This window comes from Somniosus microcephalus, chromosome 2 (genome assembly GCF_052327205.1).
Source record: "Somniosus microcephalus isolate GS21.2 chromosome 2, FLI_Smic_1.0, whole genome shotgun sequence".
Taxonomy (NCBI): Eukaryota; Metazoa; Chordata; class Chondrichthyes; order Squaliformes; family Somniosidae; genus Somniosus; species Somniosus microcephalus.
The window spans coordinates 30,043,711-30,059,282 of record NC_140988.1 but is presented as its reverse complement, the minus strand read 5'-3'; the positions used below and the strand labels follow the sequence as shown (position 1 = coordinate 30,059,282).

The following is a 15,572-nucleotide window of genomic DNA, read 5'->3' as shown; positions in this document are numbered from 1 at the left end:
CAGAGTCAGGGCAGTGCCAGTCAAAGCTCTATCAAACCCTCTGAAAGCCTTGCTGTGTGAGTTCTGTGCCCAGCAGCAAGTTCTTCTGCAGCTGAAGTTTCCTGCACTATGTGGAGGGTTCGTCAAGTGATATAACTTTTTGTTCTATCTTTACCACACAGACCATGTCAAAATGTCATGCACTAAAACTGCAGTTATTGAAAATAAAACCACACTATATTCCTGTTGCACATATTGTTCCATTGTTAAATAGAAGTACCATGCCAAAGATTAAAGAAAGATGCGCAAATTCTAAATATATTTTCTTTTTACTGGTATTCACGAATTGTACATCAAGGTTGAAGGGAATACAACCACACCAATATGCTCATTGAATTTACAGTACAACCGCAAATTTTCTTTGCCCGTAAATGGTTTATTTTGCTCAGTTGTGTCTCCGCTGTCCTTTCTCATCTTGCACTAGTTCTTCCCCCAAACCTAGTCTACGTGTAGATTTGAATTCCTTAGCACGCTGCTTGGTCACCCTCCTGGGTGCAACTGCTACTGTTTTGGAGTTCATGTGAATGGCATATTCTCTTATCCCATAGGTCCTGCTTCATTAATATATTTACACAATAGAAGCAATGTTCCCTGTAATCTGCGCTTTGTTATGCGCGGCCTGTTTCTTTTAGTGCGCGGTCCCTTTAAATTTCCGTGCATGCGCGTTATTTACAAAGGAGAAGCCAGTGAGCAGTCTGCGCGGGACCTTTCCCATTACTGCGCGGCCACTTAGAGGGAACTTTGCATCGAAGGTGGCTGGACTTGTGCCAATTGTAATGGAGAAACTGTTTCCTCCAGATAAAGGTCGCAACATGTCCATTTCCAAAATAACAACAGAAAATGCTGGAAAAACTCAGCAGGTCAGGCAACATCCGTGGAGAGAAATTTGAGTTGACGTTTCGGGTCGAACCCTTCTTCAAAACTGGAAAGAAAAGAAAATAGATCGAAGGCAGGGCTGCGATCGGACAAAAGAAGTGAAAGAAACAAAAGAAGTAAAAGAGACAATGAAAGGCATTCGAAGCTGGACGAGATGATAATAGGCTGAGATTAGGTGTAAAGTGTACTGGCAGGGCAAGAGATAGCTGCCAGGTGTGAGAGAGGCGGGGGGGGGGAAAGGAGTGGAAAATTTACAAGAAAAAATGTAATGGGGCCGAGGTTACGATCTGAAATTGTTGAACTCAATATTGAGTTACTACTTTTGCCTGACCTGCTGAGTTTTTCCAGCATTTTCTGTTGTTATTTCGGATTTCCAACATCTGCAGTATTTTGCTATCGTACATGTCCATTTCCAATGTGCCTATTCAAAATTACTTAATAATACAATGCGAAGAAGTTAACTGTACTGAACCTTAATAGATGAAGTCCCTTTTGACGAGAGTAAAAGTCCAACCGTGGCTTAAAAAACTGGGAAATAAATCCTAAAATTCAGAATATGTAGCATGAATTTAGTTACCGGCACCCAGCCCGCAATATTTGGCTCGATTGGTGTGTTTTTCAAATTTTATTTATTTTTACATTTTTTTTCAGCAAATTTCCTCCGTTCCCACCCCCCCCCCCCACTCCCCTCAAGGCATTCACTTCTTGCTTGGGTTAGGTTCCACAAACACCAGCTGCACTGTCAGCTGGCTGTTCAATTATTGTGTAGATCATAGCTGGGGAGAAAACTCAATTCAATCTGAGTTCTAATCTGCTGCTGTAAAGCATTTACCATAGTATTGAACTTACACCACAATATGTGATCAGGTATTAATAGCACGCAAAGTAGGCTTAACGCCTGGAATGCATGGCAGCAAGTAGGCATTAAAGTTACTGACAGTCTGAAAATAGTCCCTCTAGAAATTGGAGTCAATCCAGAAAAGGACAGTTCAAGTGAGGCATACAGACAGCGAAATTCTATATCTAGTAAGACTAGTAGAACATATCTTTGGCAGAAAGAGATGCATGGCTTTGAAGAAATTGTAAATCCTGACCAAAGGCTTCATGCTTAATAGCAAAATGTGAATACCAAGACTGCAATCGAAGATGATCTAGGAAATGGGAAAACCACTAAAAGTTCCCAGAACAGCTTCACACCTCATTGTCCGAGAAAGCGTCACTGAGGCTGTGGGAATACCGAGAAGTGTATGGGATTTATTTACTAGGAGGGCTTGGAGGGGGGGGGGTTATGCTCCAATGAAAATTAATCATTTGTGGATTCCTTTCGGCTATACTGAATTCATCTTTATTTGCATAGATGCTACCAGGTAGATCACCTGTGCAGGATTCACAATATGACTCTGCATCAATGACATTGACACGAAATCTACAGATTTATACTGCAAAAACTGGACACAATCATATGATATTTGGCTCATGCTTCAAAGTCCAGATTTGTAAAGGTATTTTTTTTCATGCTACTAGCTTACCATTCAACGTCAGCATCTGACAAAGTTACGTTTTTGCAGTTTATAAACAATAGCAGAAAACCTGTAATGCGAACTAGAAGGAAGGCACATTAAGATATGTATGACTTTTTGGTAAACCTTAATATAAATGCGCACAAAAGCATTCATATATACAAACCATTAAAAAATGTAGTTGCATGCTGTGGTGTAGTTAAAATTTTAGAAGTGTATGGATTTATTTACTTGGGGGGTCATGCTCCAATGAAAATTTTGATTTATTTGACAATTCATTTGGTCCATTCCAGAGTAAGCTTTTTATACATACACATGTGTGATGTGTACACTGCTGCATATGAGAAAGAATATACCCCACTAAACTGAAACAAATCAAAGTATCATAAACATACCCTATAAACATACCCTATTAAAATAATAAACGTATTTCTTGACTCATTTCTTCCAAAACGCTGATTCTTTCAAACGTAGAAGTTAGTGTTGACAATATTAGTTATGATATTAAAGCAAAATTCTGCGGGAAAACTGAAATAGAAACGGAAAATGCTGAAAATATTTCCAGCATTTCCTGTTTTTATTTTAGTTATGACATTCCTCTACTTTAACATAGGTGTTAACCCATTTATTTTGAGCAGATAACACCTCTGTTGAAATATCGGATAAAGGAATGTCGCGTGAACATATTAAGCATTCGCCCACTAATATCGGCAACAGTAATTTCTAGGTTTTAGTCTCAAAATGGATCACTCATGATACAATGGTTTATCATGTACGAAAATAGCTTTTCATTACAGTAACTGCTATCGTGCCTTATGATCGTTATCGAGAGATGGCTGTCCATATTGCCTTGTGATTTGCCGTCTTGTGCTTTTGGAGTCAGGGTCTGAAGTACTTTTTTGCATTCCACAAGGGAAGAGATGGCCCATTTAGATTCACAACATAAGGCTTGCCATGTTTGAGCTTGAGGTTGCGTGCTGACTTTTTTTGTAAATTTTCTTTGCCCTTCAGCATATCACAACTATTCTGGCCCACTCTCGTTCACTATGCAGTAAGCATTGCTGGAAAGCGCATGGGTGAACACGATTGGGCTCAGCTTTGATGTTCAAAAAGCCTGGTGACAATCACCGTCTAAGATCGCACATGAAAGATGGAACTTAAAGAAGCTGCTGGAGGAGCAGCAACATCTGTGAAACCATATCTCCGCACGAAGTTAATGCCTGCATGAAAAGGAGGAAAAGAGGAGAGAAAATTGGCAGAAAAGGGAGAAAGAAAACGCGCAAGTGCTGATTGGTGCTGGCAGCTTGTTTCTATTTCTTTTGATTTGTGAAGTGAGCTACTTCAGTTAAATAATGGCCCAGAAATTCGGGTCTCCACGGGTGAGTACGCATGGGGTACTCACCCGTAAGCCCAATGGAAGTGCCGGTTTCGTGCATGCACTGCGCGTGCGCGGGAAACCAGCACTTCCATTCCCCTGAAAGAAGGGGTTGACAGGTGGAACGCGTGTGCCGGAGAGGCAGCGTGTGCGCATCGAACTTACGTTTTTTTTTCCAGGTTTCTCCGGGAAGGTAAGTCTCCAGAAGTTAGACATGTAAAAAGCAGTCGCAAGGCCTGCTTTTAACAAGGTAAGTGGTGAATTAATTAAAATTAAAACATTTTTTCCACAGGTTTATTATTTTTAAACACTTTAAAGAAAGTTAAGTTTATTTTTAGCCCCGTTAGAACATGTAATTAATTTTTTCAAAAATTTAAATTATTGTTTAAAATAGTTATTTCATGTAATTTATAGTTTATTTAAAAAATGTGATTTAAAAAAAAAAATTATTTGAGGTTTTAGTGATGTTTTGGGGCTTATAGTATTTATAGGTTTGACAGCCTTTCCTGTCAAACTTATGAATGAAGCATTCCCTGCTACCATTGGCTCTCCATGGGCCACGTGATCCCAGGTGACGCATCGAACTAACTGCACCCCTGGGATACGCAAGCACTGCGCGCCGGCAGTTGGCGGAGGCCCAGGATCGCAATTCCACGGGGGCCCACAGCTCAATGGCCAGCGTGCTAGGTAAGTACAGGTCGGAGGCTTGCACCCGCAGGAAGCCGCCGACCCGAATTTCTGGGCCCCTATCTCCGCACCTTCAGATGGTGGACCTGGGGTTGTGAGACATGCACTAAAGAAGAAATTCTCATTGTTAAACGTTAACTGAACTCATTGTTGTGCTCTCCACAGTTCCAACAATCCTGTTATCACAAATTTTATCCACCACATTTTACTTATGTCTATTTTTTCAATAAACTTAGTGAAGACAGATCTGCATATTCCAGGGCTCCAATCTTGCAGTTTTCCTCATCAGTGGTGTAATTATTCTGTCAGTGGTTGATTATACAAGGACTGATTTTACATCTGGCATTTCTGGCTCGGATGTAACTTTTGATTATTCTGTGATGCATTTTTACCTAAACAAAAACACCTTTTCTAGAACTTGTGTTGTGGCTGCTTATCCTACCATTGCTTTTGTCCCGGGTTATTGTCACTTCATGTCCTTTTACTGTATGGCATTAATGCTATTCTACTTCCGTGTGAAGTTAACAAACTAAGTGCGTCAGACTGGTTGTTTGTTGACAGCTTTTCAAAACGGTTTATAAAAAGATGCTTCTTTCTCAGGTTAAGTGATGCTGGTGTTATTGTTTTTTATTTTAAAAATCAATAGAATGTCTCAGGTCTACTCATCTGGGATCACGTGGCGGTTTGATGTGCACTACATTGGCATTTCGGCTGACTCTGGCTTGTCGCTCATGTTTATTCTGTCTCTGTAGATATCACTGTGCACACGTAGTATTTTCCACATCCTTTTATTTTCTCAATAACTTTGTCAACTGAATAGATGAGGGCACCTTGTTATTTGGAACGTGGACACACAACCATGTTCTCAATTCTAGTTTCTTTCAGCAGAGAAAGATTAAATACATTTCAATACTTCAGAGTTATTACTATTTCATGTCCGTTTGGTTACCCATTTCTCCTTTGGAAAATTAAAACCGCTTTTTCTTAGCAATAGGCTGATAGATTCCTTTTTGAAATAAAATTGAGTTAATATTTAACCAGCATCAGAGGACAACTACTAGATTTACGGAAAATTCAGCTCTACAACGTGAAGCACAGCTCCGATAACAGTCTCCACACCGGCACAGGCTTGATGGAATGAATGAACTGTTTCTTTGTGTAACATTCCATGTGCCTCATTGTCGCCCTGGAAAAACCTCAGCTCCAAAATACAGTGAGCAGAAGACTGGGTGGCTCTGTTAACAACCCCAGGATCCACTGCTTGAAGATGCTATGACAGAATTTCTCTAAAATATTTAGGTTCTTCACAACCCCGGAACTGAAACACAAACTGCCAACGCCAGCCAAATACGCTGATTCTGGACTTATATTGGTGTATTTATTGAAAGTATAGTGTACCATGGATGAAGAAAACTGCAAGGTGCGTGCGTGCGCACATGCGGGAATGTCTGGGAAGGAGTAATCAGGTTATAATGCCATTTAGTGCTTCAGACACCATAAACCAGGAGAAGGAACCTCTGTTGGTTTTAGAAGTGTCAACTGAACCCTAAAATGAGGTTATAACAAATTAGCTTATAACTCACACCTGATGGTCGCTGGCAGGATGTGTAACATGTAACATCTAAAGGAATTCCAAGCCCAGATTTGAACAGTTTTTGCTGATTTCTGGAACACCTCAGAATCTTACTGCAGCCAAATAAATTTTGCATGAGTCCATCTTGTTCTTTGAAGGGATCACTACTGCAGGTTCATTGGAAAATCTTTTGCATAACCGTGTACACTTCTACATAACGCAACCGCTCCCCCGACTTTCCAGCCCAGAAATAAAACATCTACGATCTGCATACAAGACGAGCACAGTCCTACCTTCAAACAGCTGTCGGTGGCAGAACTTCAAATGCTTGACCGACTAAGTCATGAGATCGTCCAAGAGCCACACAAACACTGCATTTCGACGGGCCAAAGAGCATTGTCCTGATCCAAACTTGATGTTCCCAACATCCTGGGTTGCTCCCTATAGACTAGGAAATTTAATTGTAATGTGCACTGACTTTTTAAAGTATTAAATGTAAATATTCACTTTGCATAGGAAATAAAGTGGCATTTGGAGTGGTTCCAGTAACACTACTAGGAAATTTGTTTCCCTTTGTCCTGATAGAAGATATTCTATATAGATTACATTGCTTGTGGGGATTACATAAATACAACACACACTAACTTATTTCTGCTGTACAATGTCCACAATTTAACTCTCTCTAAATAAAGATGATAAATAGTGAGTTTTTAAAAATGTAATTCAGCCCAAGAAAATCCAGCTTCAAAATAAAGTGTCTCAGCAGTCAGATCTTAGCATTACACTGGGAGCTTCGCTATAAACACAATGAGCTAGAAGAGTTTTAAAAAAATCGACGTTTACCTAGAAACATGCTGAGCTTGCATGAGGGCGATTACATTTCCAATGGACCGTTATGCATGAAGGATAACAGCAAAAAAAAAACAAATAATGCAGAAAAAGAAATGAAGCATTGCCAAAGAGGTTAAAGAAAAAGGCCACAAGTGAGCAATACCTAAATTGCTCTCTGGAGAATCATATGCATTTAACCCTACTCTTCACAGGCATAAATGTATGTTTTAGATGAATAAACCACACACTGCCTGCTTACACCATTTTATTGCAGCCCTACCGTTGGAGGTAATGCTATAAAATAATCGAGACTGCAAACACATCTTCAAGGGAACACAACACCAAGTCACACGGTGCTCCCATTCCCTCCACCTGAGGCAAAGCTTCCTGTGCAAGCCAGCAAAGTAATTTTCACATTACTGCCTATAAGAAGCTATTCCTAACATAGGGGAAAGCCTACAGCCAGAAATACTGCTTTGCAACTGTACACATGCAGGTCTTCCACATTGTTCTGACAGTCCTGCTGGTGCACTGAAACAACCCGAGGAGTAATCAGTGGGAATCTGGAACACGGGAAAGTGGCACAACAAGTACAGGAAACTCTTTTTTATCCGGCACCGACGGGACCGGCGTGGTGCCGGTTGATCAAAAAGTCCGGATTACAGAGAGGTATACTTACCAAAGTACGAGAGCCCCGTACACGGCTACAGGTGCAGGAGCCCCGGTTACACAGCACTTGTGCAGGAGTCCCGGTTACACGGCCACAGATCCAGGAGTCCCTGTTGCACGGCCACAGGTGCAGGAACCCCGGTTACGCGGCCACTAATATACAGTAAAACTTGCCTGAACCTACTCCTGAATTTTGCCGGTTAAGAGAGATTTCCGGATATTGAGGTGTCGGTTAAAAGAGAGTTTCCTGCATTTATATAGCGCCTTTAACAACAACATGATGGCCCAGATATTCCGATCACTACGGGCGGGTACGCACTGTGCACCCACCCATAGGGTCATTGGAAATGCCGGTTTCAGGCATGCACTGCGCATACGCTGAAAACCGGCATTTATGATCTGTCAAGAATGCTCTTTACAGATCGGACGCCTGCCCTAGAGAAGGGTTCTGCGGGCGGATAGTTCCGCTTTCTGGAGAACCTCCGCCCGCAGAAAACCCTTAGAAATCTTACACCTGGTAAAAGCAGGCGTAAGGCCTGCTTTTATCAGGATAAGAGTTGAAAAAAGTTTTTTTTTTTTAATTTCAGTCATTTATCATTTAAAAATACTTTTTAAAAAGTTAAGTTTATTTTTAGCACCTTAAAAAACTAATTATTTTTTTCGAAAAATTAAATTTTTGTTTAAAATATTTAATTTATTGTAATTTCAACTAATTTTAAAACGGTGATTTAAAAAAAAAATTATTTAAAGTTTTACTATGTTTTTTCATTGATCTCCATTCATATATTTGACAGGTCTATATGTCAAGTGTATGAAGGGAGATTCCCTTCTTTGATTGGCTCCCCATGGCCCACGTGATCCCAGGGACGATTGCGAACTGCGTGCGCCTCTGGGATACGTGGGCCCTGCGCACTTGGAGTTTGAGAGGCCCAGCATCAGAACTATATGCACCTTGGGAGCCCTCAGGTAAGTGCCTAGATTTTTTCCAGATCGGAGGCTTCCGCACGCAGGAAGTCTCCGATCGGAAAATACAGCCCGATGTATTTATATAGCGCCTTTAACGTAGTAAAACGTTACAGGAGTATTACAAGACAAAAAAAAATTGACACCAAGCCACATAAGGAGAAATTAGGGCAGGGCTTGGTCAAAGAGGTAGGTTTTAAGGAGTGTCTTAAAGGAGGAAAGAGAGGTAGAGAGGCGGAGAGGTTTGGGGAGGGAGTTCCAGAGCTTCGGGCCTTGGCAACAGAAGGCACGGCCACCAATGGTTGAGCGATTATAATCAGGGATGTGCAAGAGGGCAGAATTAGAGGAACGCACATCGAAAGTAGTTCCACAAAATAAATGGGGTATTATATACAACAGCGTACACCTCTGTAAATCAAAGAAGGAAAAATACCCCTGTTCCCATCAACGGACTCCATCATTATATTGTTTTGGTTTCATCGACTTGTATAATTGGAAAGGGGGATATTTTACAGCATGAAATAATCTGAATATAACAACAAGAACAGCAGCAAATTGGCAGCAGTAACAACAAATCCAAGCTCCAGTGGCAAAGCTTGGAAATGCAAACAACATATTATAGCATTTAAGAAGCGTGACAGCAGGGAGCATATTTATGGCTTTCAACACATTGTTTGGGTTCAACTGACTGAATAAACAACTTGGACACCACTCTCACAGTTCAGGAGATCTCAAGAGCTCCTAAAGTGCAATCATTCTCGTAACATACTTCCCAACAGGTTCATAGGATTACATATAGGATATATAGCACAGAAACAGGCCATTCGGCCCAACCAGTCTATGCCGGTGTTTATGCTCCACACGAGCCTCCTCCCGTCTTTCCTCATCTAAATCTAACAGCACAACCCTCTATTCCCTTCTCCCTCATATGCTTATCTAGCCTCCCCTTAAATGCATCTATACTATTCGCTTCAACCACTCCCTGTGGTAGCGAGTTCCACATTCTCACCACTCTCTGGGTAAAGAAGTTTCTTCTGAATTCCCTATTGGATTTCTTGACTATCTTATATTGATGGCCTCTAGGTGTGCACTTCTCCACAAGTGGAAACATTCTCTCTGTATCCACTTTATCAAAATTTTTCATTATTTAAAGGCCTCTATTAGGTCACCCCTCAGCCTTTTTTTTCCCCAAGAGAAAAAAAGAGACCCAGCCTGTTTATCCTTTCCGGATAGGTATACCCTCACATTTCTGGTATCATCCTTGTAAATCTTCTCTGCACCCTCTACAATTCAATTCTTGTATGTATTTACACTGCTCTCCAGTTTTCCTCTTCCAGTCAGTAATATTGCACAGCTGTGTACCATTCTGCAAATGTTAGCCAAAGAGAATGCAACAGTGGTATAAGGAACTATAATGATTGGTAAGAAAAAGGGCTTTTATGCAAGTTAGGAAGCACAACTGCCTACAAAGGCATAGAACTGTAATGCTCAAGGTAGCCTTGGCCACCAGAGCTGAAGCTCGCCAGCATAACTGACGGCCTTTGGTGGTGCAAACCATAGCTGTCCACCATAACTCAGTATGCTAACCATCTTTATGCTTCTTGATCTCTCGATGCAGTTGATCATTCCATCCTCCTTCACCATTCTTTTAACCACCTTCAGAGAACCATCTATTTCTACCCACCCCAAAACATGCAGCATCTCTCCTGCAATTGCTTCTCCTTCCGTGCTCTCAGTTTTCTGGTGCACCCCAAAGGTTCCATCCTTGCTGTCCATCTGCATGGTGCCTCCATGTCACATGGTCAATCAGCTTACACCTTGCTTCAGCTTTACATCCCCAGTCCCAATTGCACAACTGTTGATGTACCATCCAACTACCCATCCAACATCAAGTTGTGACTAAACCAGAGCTTTCTCCAGCACTGGAATAACCAAAGCCATCCTGTTCCGATCTCACTAAAAACTTGTACATTAGCCCTTGATTCTATCGCCCTTCCTGGATGCTCATTCAGGCTGAACTCTACAAAGAATTCCAGCATCTATTTTGACCCTGAGCAAAGTCTTCGACTTCTCATCCTATCCCTCATTAAGATCATCTATTTCCACCTCAGTAATACCACCAGTCTTCAATGTTCCCTCTAAGTTGCGCGGCCGCGCACTAACGGGAAAAGTCCCACACAGGCCGCACACCGGCTTCTCCATTGTAAATACCGCACATGCATGGAAATTTAAAGGGACCACGCACTAAAAGAAACAGGCTGCGCAGAACAAAGCGCAACTTACAGGGAACATTGGTCTTCATCTTTACCTTTACCTCACTCCCACTGAAACACTCTTCAACACCTTCATCACCTCCGGGTTTATCTTCTCCAAAACTCTTCACACTTGCCTCCAAAGCTTCATGCTGCACAAACTCCCAACTCACCTGGTGTACAAATCCCTCCATAGACTCGCTTCACTCTACTACTACAACCTCCTCCTGTCCTATTATCCCAACTTGCACTTTCCAGTTTTCTGACTCTGGTGTACTGTATATCCACGCTCTCTTCCCCCCGCCCACACCACCCCCCCAACCCCCTTTGTACCATTATAGGTGGTAGAGCCTTCAGCTATATTGCCCCCACACTCTGGCATTCTCTCCATAAATCCCTCCACCATGCTACATCTCTGCCAACCTTCAAAAGCCTCCTCAAAACTTCTCATTGGCCACTCCTTCGGTCATCTCCTCTCATTTTTGCTCTGTGTCCAGACTGTTTGTGAAAGGCCGTAGGACATTTTGCTGCATTTAAGATACTATACAAGTTGTTTTTCTGGCTACAAGTGGACTACTCTTTCAACATGTCCATACAGGAGCAAGGCTGTTTTTAAATTACTGACCTGTATGAACAATCCACTGACACTGGGGTAGGTGTGCGGACAAAAACCTCAAAGTTGTTGTGCAGGAGCAGTTGCTCTGTGTGGGTAAATCTTGCCCATCCGCAGCGGGCCCAGTGCTGCTCCCGTGCTCTGGACCTACCCCACAACGTAAATGAAGCAAGTTCGGAACGCCAGCAGCTCCACTGTATTGCAGTAGAAGTGATTCTGCAATGTAACATGTAAAAAGATCATTTCACGGCATACAAAGAGCTTCTCCATCACCACAACTTTCTAGTTAACAGCTCAGCCTTCCATATACTTGCAAATGTTTCTGTAACTGTATTTTTTTTTTTTAAATGGTTAACTGCCTTTGATCCTTCAGTCAAGAACATAGTGCTAAGTTTGGAAAACAATTTTTCACTAACTTGGCTATGGGTTTGCAATACATAAAGACAATGGGTTGAAAGACTGCCATGAAAAGGTCAGTTAGCACCAATCAGATCTTCGTTGCGTTTATATTTTTGAAACTTCCAATGTAATTATCAACCTGCCTCCTTCTGGGGCAAAAAAAAAATTCAGAATCCACTTTAAGTTCTGTCAGATATTGTATCCTTACCAATTTTTACTTCTGATGTACTGAATTTCAGTATTAAACTAGGAAGTCTTTTACTGCTTTACTATTATTTAGAAAAAAAACTATGACGACACAAGGCACAGTATATGGTGCATGGTGCATTCTGAAATGCTTTCTGCTGTATTTTCATTCCAGGGTATAAAAATGCTCACATTCCAGGAACAGCAAAAGCAGTTGCAGTTATTCTCAGAATTTGCCTAGTCCCAGTATAATTCTCAATCAAACCCTTCAGGCAAGGTAAAGGTGCAAGGGTGTCATTTTCATGTACAGTCAGTTCAGCAGGCTGGAACCACAACAATGATTTGACAAGAACAGCCACCGACCCTGAACTGCAACGACACATCAGGTAAAGAATTGGAAAATCAACTTCTGAAAGGCAAACTATGCATATCTGCTCTTGCCTGGCATCACGCCAGTGCGCGTACCAACCACGTAATCTCGCTTTGTTAGTACGAGACCTCTTACACGGTTGCGGCATCAGTCAATGAGGTCGTTCATTATGAAATACACACTTTGGGAAAGAAAACACAACTTTTACAGGACACCTACAGAAGTGATTTACAACACTTGGCAACTTTTAACATTTGGTTAGTGGCATTTGCAAAATTTGCGCAGTCTCCATCTGAACGTTTTAGCAGGTCACTGGAAAGCAATACAGGAAACTTTCAATTAACCGGCCCCTAAATAACCGGAAATGTCGGTTAACCGGCAAAATTCAGGAGTCGGTTTCAGCTAACTTTTATTACTTGCACAGCAACAAATTGAGGAAGGCAAGGGTTTGGCTGCAGCTGTTGCGAAGCTACGGAGACGCTTGCAACTTGTGGACGTTCTTCTGAAGCTGTTGCTAAGCAACAGGGTTTGGTGCTTCATACGGAGCTCTAAGGTCCGTATCTTTCACTATAGCGTTCGGTTATCCGGAATTGTTGATGAACCGGCAGCACGTCGGTCCCGTCCGTGCCGGATACCAGAAAGTTTCCTGTACTAGAATTTGAGAAAATACACCAGGGCATGACAAAACCATAAAGCCAGGCAAGATCAGCTTCCCTCACTTGAAGCGTGGAAAAGGAACACATAAATTAAACACTAGTAGGAGAGAACATTCCTTCATGATTTTACAGGAGCATGGGGGACAGAATTAAAATTAGACCATTTGTAATTTTATAACAACATATCTCACTCCTACTCCTTACCCTCAAGAAGCTGCACAAGGATGGCATTTGGTTAAGCATTTTGCTTTAATTTTTAAAATATTACAAGGCACATTATAGAAATGGCTCAAAAGCAATAGAAAAGGTGCGGAGTAGATTCACGAGGATGCTGCCAGAGATAAGGAATAAAAAGAAACTTGCAAAGTTACATTTTTTTCTCCTTTTTTTTTTGAAAAGGGAAAGTAATCAAAATTTTGAAAGGATTTTTAAAAAGTTAAATAGTCAGCAAGATGATAATGAGAGGACAAAAATTTAAGATAATCATAAAAATTAAAGGGGAGGTTTGGAAAAAATATTTGCACAGTGGGTGATTAAAATGTGAAATACTCCATAGTCTATGAAGCAGTCCATAAATTCTTTTAAAAGAGAATTGGATAGTTGTTTAAAAATGGGAATGTTAAAGGGCATGGGAGTTGTACTAGAGTAGATGGCTCATGTGGAGAAAAACAGCACAGACATGCACATATACTCTCACCAACAGTCTACAGATAAGAGATTTTTTTTTTAAATGGTCACAAACAAACTTTGGGACCCACTTGGGTTATTTAATATGAAATGCTTTCCCCGCACCTCCACCACCCCACCGACCATGAAACGTTGATTCTTCCAGTCACTGACACCCAGAGACAGATTATGTTCACTGAAGAAGCACAAACAGAGGCTATTCTTCTCAACAATTAAACTATCTAATATTATATATATATATATATATATAATATAGTCCATAATGTCTCAGTAAATAAACCACTGATTGCGCCAATAAACTAATCAGCAATCCCTAGTGTCAAGAGTCAGATGACATCAAAATGGCATGGCACACACAACTACAATAGGCACAAACAGCCACAACAGACACTGGAAGCTACTACATTGTTGCTATCTTATCTCCAGAGTTCAGATATAAAATTATAAACCACTCGAACTTTGCTACAGTACTGCAGTCAGAACAACGCCCTCTCTAGCCATCTCCTGATTTGACACATGGCTTTTGATCACTCCCAAGCATCCGTTATTCTTTACTTGACCGGTATTGTAAAGGACAGTGTTTTTGTCAACAGAATGCTACACATTCGTACTTAATTCAGGAGGCGCTCAAAAATCCTCAACCATGTGACCAGGGCGCCAACATGCCCAATAATATTTTCAATAATCAGATTATTTCCAATGGTGTATTAGTTAAAAAAGAGCCAAATTTAATTATATTGTTGGAATGAAACACTGGAGGGCATTTGGCTCCACATCAGAACATAGATTTAGTTTCACTATTGCTCATTAATGAACATCAGGAGGTAATAAAACCAGGCTTTCCCCCACCCCCAACACAAAATTCAGTCTAAACTCTCCAAAAAAAACTTTTATTCCTGCTACACAATACATCAGTCTATGGGAACAATAATACAAAATGTTTACCAGCGTGCAATAACTACTCAATTGAAGTCACAGGTACCCTCAGTGAATTGATGCACAATGCCACTTCAGGATAGAGATGCCAAACTGCGAGTCCAATGCTTCATTTTTCTGCTCTTTTAAACTTCAGGGAAAAAAGTTAAATTGAGTTCATTTATATCACTCTCCAGACTGTGGAAACTGGAGGTGTCAGACATACAAGAACACCTACAGTTTCTCACCGTTTGTAACTTTTTTTTTTCCTCTGCACAGATTTATTTCAAAATAACTCGATGCTGTGTAGCTATCCAGTGGGGATTAGGTATAGTTGTAATACTTCTGCTTCCCCTACAGCCTAGTAACACTCGGGAACCCCTACAGCCTAGAAACACTCGGGAACCCCTACAGCCTAGTAACACTCGGGAACCCCTACAGCCTAGTAACACTCGGGAACCCCTACAGCCTAGTAACACTCGGGAACCCCTACAGCCTAGTAACACTCGGGAACCCCTACAGCCTAGTAACACTCGGGAAGAATAGGCGATTTGTCAGCACCCCAGAAATGCACAGCAGCAAGGAGTAAGGTTTAAGAAAGGATGGGGTACATTTGGAAGTCAGAGGAAGAAAACATAAAAGAAAAATCTGTATGCGGGGTGGGGGTGGGGAGAAGGAGCGACATCAGTAGGAATTTGTTAGCAAAGTTAATTGTACATCTGAAAAGAATTGAAACCACAAGGATGCAATTCAGCACTACCATCAGTTCATTTAAAAAGCGACTGGACAGCATCTACCTGGCTAACATTAAAGACTTAGTAACAGAGATATAGAATCGGGCAACAGCAGACAGGACACCATTTCATAACTTTTAACCAGCCATTAATTAGTTCAGAGGACTCCATCTTCAACTCAATTCAAGCATCTTTTTATTCAAAAATGGAAAGCCCGACGACCTTAC

The 15,572-nt window shown here is 41.2% G+C and overlaps 1 protein-coding gene across 3 annotated transcripts in view; it reads right to left on the bottom strand.

Moving 5' to 3' along the window:
* jade1 (jade family PHD finger 1) overlaps positions 1–15,572 on the bottom strand; it is a 168,271-nt gene that overhangs the window by 118,353 nt on the left and 34,346 nt on the right. For 2 of the 3 annotated variants that reach the window (XM_086008365.1, XM_086008357.1), the window contains exon 2: positions 11,411–11,614. The exons of the other annotated variant lie outside the window; for it this stretch is intronic. The gene's annotated coding sequence lies outside the window, so the exon portion shown is untranslated. The remainder of the gene's footprint in view (positions 1–11,410; positions 11,615–15,572) is intronic. 3 annotated transcript variants of the gene reach the window in all.